This window comes from Mus musculus, chromosome 13 (assembly GCF_000001635.26).
Source record: "Mus musculus strain C57BL/6J chromosome 13, GRCm38.p6 C57BL/6J".
Lineage (NCBI taxonomy): Eukaryota > Metazoa > Chordata > Mammalia > Rodentia > Muridae > Mus > Mus musculus.
Window position 1 is genome coordinate 27,867,426 of NC_000079.6, and position 6,988 is coordinate 27,874,413.

The window sequence follows — 6,988 nt, forward strand, 5'->3', positions numbered from 1 at the left end:
TTGATAAACATCTTTAGTGAAGGGGCCAGATACATGATTAACTAAAATTCTAAACCAGTAGCCCTCCTGTATACAAATGACAAATGGACTAAGAATGAAATCAAGGAAACTATACTCATCACAATAGCCACAAATGATATAAAATGTCTTATGGTAACCCTAACCAAGCAGGTGAAAGAATTATACAATGAAAATTTTAAGTGTTTGAAGAAAGGAAATCAGGAAAAATATCAAAAGATATAAAATCCCTGATTCTCAATGATCAGTAGACTTAACACAGTAAAAATGGGCACCCTACAAAAGCAATAGACAGATTCAATGCAATGCCTGTCAAAATTCCAGTACAAGTACAAATTTACAGACATTGAAAGGACAATACTAAATTTCATATAATAAAACAAACAAACAAAAAAGCCAGGATTGCTAAAACAGTCTTGAACAATTAAAGACGATCCAGAGGGATCACCATCCCTGATTTCAAGGTGTACTAAAAGAAATAATATATAGCTCTCTCTTGTGAGACTATGCCGGGGCCTAGCAAACACAGAAGTGGATGATCACAGTCAGCTATTGGATGGGTCACACGGCCCCCAATGGAGGAGCTAGAGAAATTACCCAAGGAGCTAAAGGGAACTGCAACCCTATAGGTGCAACAACAATATGAACTAACCAGTACCCCGGAGCTCTTGTCTCTAGCTGCATATGTATCAAAAGATGGCCTAGTCGGCCATCACTGGAAAGAGAGGCCCATTGGACTTGCAAACTTTATATGCCCCAGTACAGGGGAACGCCAGGGCCAAAAAGGGGGAGTGGGTGGGTAGGGGATGGGGGGTGGGGATGGGGGACCTTTGGGATAGCATTGAAAATGTAAACGAGGAAAATACCTAATTAAAAAAAAAAGTTAGATTTCCAAAACAAAAAAAAAAAAAAAAGTAATAAAAACCACATGGTACTGGCATAAAAACAGAGACATTGAGACATTGATCAATGAAATCAAATTGAAGACTCAGTCATAAATTTATATAACAATAAACAATTGGTATTTTATAAAGAAGCCAGAAATTGGCCATGGAAAATGACAGTATCTTGAAAAATGATGTTGGTCAAACTGAATGTCTGCATATAGAAGAATGCAAAGAAATATTCTTTCATATTGCACAAAACTCGAGTTCAAGTGGATCAAAGATCTCAACATAAAATCAAACACACTAAACCTGATAGAAGAGAACGTAAATAGCCTTGAACACATTGGCACAGGAAACAACTTCCTAAACAAAACACTGATAACACAGGCACTAATATCAACAAATAATAAATGGGACCTCATGAAACTGAAAACCTTTTGTAACGTAAAAAAACACTGTCAATAAAGAATGGCAGCCTACAGAATTGGAAAAGATTTTCACCAGCGCCACATCCAATATAGACCTAATATTCAAAATATATAAAGAACTTAAGAACCTAGACATGAAGAAAACAGATAGTACAATGAAAGATTGGGGTACATACCTAAACAAAGAATTAACCACAGGAATCTCAAATGAGCAAGAAGCACTTAAAGAAATATTCAACATCTTATCCACCAGGGAAATGAAAATAAAAAAAGATTCCATCTTACGCTTTTCTGAAATCCCATCCAGGAGAAGATTCTCTGATTCAAGATATTCTTACACCACTCTGAGATTTCACTTTACACCTGCCAAAATAACAAAGATAGAATTTGCCCATGATAGCTCAAGCTGGTGAAAAAGTAGAGCAAAGAGAAACACTGCTCCTTTGTGGTGGGAGTGTAAGTTTGTGCAGCCACTATTGAAACCAATATGGAAATAAAGAAATAGGAAAAGGATCTACCTCAAGACCCAACTAGAATATGCTGACCATATACCCAAAAGACTTGCAATTCTACAGCAAATACAATTGCTTAACTATGTTCATATTAACTTCATTCATAATAGCCAGAACTTGGTAAGAAGGACACATGCTCAACTATGTTCATAGAAGCCTTATTTACAATAGCCAGAAGCGGGAAAGAAGCCAGATGTCCCTCAACAGAGGAATGGATACAGAAAATGTGGTACATTTACACAATGGAGTACTACTCAGCTATTAAAAAGAAGGAATTTATGAAATTCCTAGGCAAGTGGATGGAACTGGAGGGCATCATCCTGAGTGAGGTAACCCAATCATAAAAGAACTCACATGATATGTATTCACTGATAAGTGGATATTAGCCCAGAAACTTAGGATACCCAAGATACAAGATACAATTTGCAAAACACATGAAACTCAAGAAGAACTAAGACAAAAGTGTGGACACTTTGCTCCTTCTTAGAATCTCTAGCTGCATATGAATCAGAAGATGGCTTAGTCGGCCATCAGTGGAAAGAGAGGCCTATTGGTCATGCAAACTTTATATGCCTCATTACAGGGGAACGACAGGGCCAAGAAGTGGGAGTGGGTGGGTGGGTGGGGGGCGTTGGGGAGCGTGTGGGGGACTTTTGGGATAGCATTGGAAATGTAAATGAAATAAATACCCAATAAAATAAAAATAAAAAAGAATTGGGAACAAAACACCCATGGAAGGAGAGTTACAGAGACAAAAATTGGAGCTGAGACGAAAGGATGGACCATCTAGAGACTGCCATACCCAGAGATTCATCCCATAATCCTCCAAACGCTGACACCAATGTACACACTAGCAAGATTTTGCTGAAAGGACCCTGATATAGCTGTCTCTTGTGAGGCTATGCCAGGGCATAGCAAACACAGAAGTGGATGGTCACAGTCAGCTACTGGATGGATCACAGGGCCCCCAATGGAGGAGCTAGAGAAAGTACCCAAGGAGCTAAAAGGTCTGCAACCCTCTAGGTGGAACAACAATATGAACTAACCAGTACCCCCTGGAGCTCGTGTCTCTAGCTACATATGTATCAGAAGATGACCTAGTCGGCCATCAGTGGAAAGAGAGGCCCATTGGTCTTGCAAACTTTATATGCCTCAGTACAGGGGAACGCCAGGGCCAAGAAGTGGGAATGGGGGGCGGGGAGTGGGGGGAGGGGAGTAGGGAGGAGGGCTTGGGGGACTTTTGGGGTAGCATTGGAAATGTAAATGAAGAAAATACCTAATTAAAAAATAATGAAAAAAAGAGAAGAATAGATAAAGAAAATTTGGTACATTTATGTAATAGAGCATTACTCAGCTGGTACATAAAATGACATCCTAAATTTGTACACAAATGAATGGAACTACAAAAATATAATTCTCAATGAGGCAACCCAAACCCAAAAAGACCAACATGATATTTATTCACTTAGAAATGGATATTATTTTTAAGTAAATGATAATCTGCTGCTGACAGATCTCAATTGGGTCCTCAATCTGTAGGAAAACTCAGGGTTCCAGTTACAGGCGAGAAGGAGTTAGCATGGATGACAGACAGACAGGGACACAGAGAGTGTGTGTATTTGAATGTAATTTGTCAAATCGAGCATCAAACTTTTAATACAGAAGAAAATAGGAAAGTTAGGTGACACATTGGCAAGGTACAATGTTACCAGATGCTTAATGACTTTTATACAAAACAGGAATGCAAACATAAAGACTGGCAGGAACTGGACAATAAAACAACTGAGACAAAGTCAGCTCTATCTAAGGTCAGCTATATTCTTAGAAGTCAGGTGTGAGGTCTTTACACTCCAAGGACAAGGGCTTTCATGCCCAAGCCATGGTTCTAACTAGGGAGTTCTGTTTTAGCTAACCTTCTCATGAATAATAAAATATTCTATTTCCTCCTCAAACCACAGCCCAATCTACTTCCTAAATTCCTGTATATGGTAGTGATTGTGTGGGGGGACTTTCTATTAATAAGTAATGTAGTCTGCCATATATAACTATTATAAGAATTCTAAGCCAGGCATGGTGGCGCACGCCTGTAATCCCAGCACTCGGGAGGCAGAGGCAGGCGGATTTCTGAGTTCGAGGCCAGCCTGGTCTACAAAGTGAGTTCTAGGACAGACGGGGCTATACAGAGAAACCCTGTGTCGAAAAACTAAGAAAGAAAGCAAGCAAGCAAGCAAGCAAGCAAGCAAGCAAGCAAGAAAGAAAGAGAGAGAGAGAGAGAGAATTTTAAACTTACGTTGCTAAGCTTGCCCTGAGATTTCTAACTCTATGTAGTAGATAGTAATGCCTGATTCCTTTCACTGTCTCTCTTACAATACTAGAAGCAATTCTGAATGTTACTGAATAGGCAACATTCTTACTGAATTCCAAGCCCAGGATCGGCTCAAGGACAACCTAGGGCATTGGTGAAGGCCAGGAAGCAAAGTTCAATTTTGCTTAGGTATTTGGCAAGTTATTGCTTGGAGACACCTATAATAAAACAATACTGAAAGAAAGCACACAGATCCATTCGCAAGGACAAGTTTGGAGCATTCATTATACGGAATGCCATGGTTCCAGGAGGCTAAGTTTCCGTAAACTTTTCACCTCAGGACTGAATTACCCTGCAAAGAAGAAATAGATTTTGCAGTGGGACTGAGGGCAGGTGGAGGTAGGAACAGTAAGGATGAGGTTGAAGTTAGAGGGAGAGATGAAAAGTACCGGGAGAGATCTGTGGAAACCTATTTTAGTAGAAATTTCCTTGAACCTGTGTGAGTGACTCTAGAAAGGACTCCTAGTTATGGAAGATATGGAACCTGAGCAGTCCATCTTCTGTAACCAGGCAAGGCTTTCAGTGGTGTGACATGGATACTAACTCAGTTACAAAACCTTTGACTTAAAACCTGTCCTTCATGCAAGATGTACTAGGGCAATGGTGGCTCAGAGATTTTGGAAGTGTACAACAAATAATAGGTCTAACTTGAGTCCCACAGCACAAAAGGGAATCCATGCCCAACACTTCCTGGATGGCAAGGAAACAGAAGCAAGGTGGGGCAGGGACCTAAGATACAATCAAACATCACTGGCCAAAAAATGAAAAGGAAAGACAATGAAATGATTCCTATTAATATTCTACTGTACATAAAGACTGATGCCTAGCCCATTCTATGCTCCAGTATAGGGGAATGCCTGGGCCAGGAAGTGGGAGTGGGCCAGGGATGGGGGGGTGGGGGCGGGGAGAGGATAGGGGATTTTCAGAGGGGAAACTAGGAAAGTGGATAGATAACATTTGTAATGTTAATAAAGAAAATATCTAATTAAAAGAATAAATAAGCCGGGCGGTGGTGGTGCACGATTTTAATTCCAGCACTTGGGAGGCAGAGGCAGGCAGATTTCTGAGTTCAAGGCCAGCTTGGTTTACAAAGTGAGTTTCAGGAAAGCCAGGGCTACACAGAGAAACCTTGTCTCAAAAGAAAACAAAACAAAACATACATACATACATACATACATACATACATATAAATGAATGAATAAATAAATAAATAAATAAATAAAATTAAATAAATAAATAAAATTTTCAAAAAAGAACGTCTTTCTCCAGCACCTGATGCAAACAGATGCAAAAACACACAGCCAAATTTTGGGCAGAAATGTAGAACCCCAAGAAAAAGGGGAAAAGAAGGATTTGTAGGAGCCAGAATGGTGGAGTATACCAGGAAAACATAGCCACAGTATCAACAAAACTGGGTTCATAGAGGCTCACAGAGACTGAAGTGGCAATCAAAGAACCTACATGGGTCTGTGCTATATCCTCTACATAATCACTGTGGTTGTTTAGTTTAGTGTTTGTGGGGATCCCAAGAGTGGAGAATGGTGGTGTCTCAGACTTTTTTGCCTATTCTTACAACCTCTTTCTTCCTTCTGGGTAGCTTTGTCCAATCTTGATAGAGGGTTTGTGCCAAGTCTTATTGCATCTTGTTATATCATATGCAATTTTGTAACCCTGGGAAGCCTGCCCTTTTCTAAAGGAAAATGGAGGAGCAGTGCATCTGGGGAAGAGAAGAGAGATAAGGCACTCTGGCAAGGCTGAAGTAAGGATTTCTGTGTTAGGGTTATATTGTACAAGAGAAGAAATTTAAAATCATAGATTTTTAATGTCAAGAGTCTGAATGCTTAAATAATTTGCCAATGTCTAGCAGGGTCAGTCTCCCTGGTAGACACACACACACACACACACACACACACACACACACACACACACACACAAACACAATTCTGAAAATCTAGCTTGGGTTCTATATCTAGTCCCCAGACTAGTCAGGCCATCCCTACTTGCCCACAGTCTACAGTCCCCTCCCATGCTATAGCCAACCTCTCTGCACAGAAAAATTCTAAACAACATTTGCCAGAGTCTAATCAGGTCATGTTCTGTTCTACTTGCATTGTCTCAATCCCTAGATTATTACCCACACTCCAGGCTTTGACTAGGATACACCTCCTGCATTCCACCAATCTTTAGACCCAATGAGACCCAGACACCCTGTGCTCTGTGTTAACCCACTCTACTCAGACACAGAACTAACAAAACAAATATGCATAGCCATAAATCATTTAAAAAATATATCAAAGATCAAGATGGTTTCCCAAACCCAAAATCTATCAGTCCTATAGACAGGTTCACCAATTTCAAAGTTGCCTAGATGAACCCTAGGAAACAGAATTTTAAAGAAAAATTACTAAATCAACAAAAAAACTTTAAGTTTACAGAACACACAAATTTGCACTGGCTTCAACAGCTATAGACTAAAACAGGAACAATTCAGAGAAGATTGGCATATCCCTGCTCAAGGATGATATGTAAAGGTGTGAAGCATTTTTTATCTTTATATAAAATAATTAAGCAAACAATATAAAATTTAAAAGAATATAATAAAGAACCATATAGAAAATATAGGATACCAATAAAAGACTGAACCTTCAAATTACAAGAATATGGAGCTGGAGAGATGGCTCAGCAGTTAGGAACACTGACTGATCTTCCATAGTTCCTTAATTCAGTTCCCAGTAACCACATGGTGGTTGACAACTAACTATGATGGGGTCTGATGTC

At 39.6% G+C, this 6,988-nt stretch overlaps 1 non-coding gene across 1 annotated transcript; it reads left to right on the forward strand.

Moving 5' to 3' along the window:
* The first annotated feature begins 6,660 nt into the window (after positions 1-6,660).
* Gm22476 lies at positions 6,661-6,763 on the forward strand. Its single transcript, XR_003950786.1, has one exon. It is a non-coding gene; the product is annotated as a U6 spliceosomal RNA (small nuclear RNA).
* Positions 6,764-6,988: the final 225 nt, after the last annotated feature.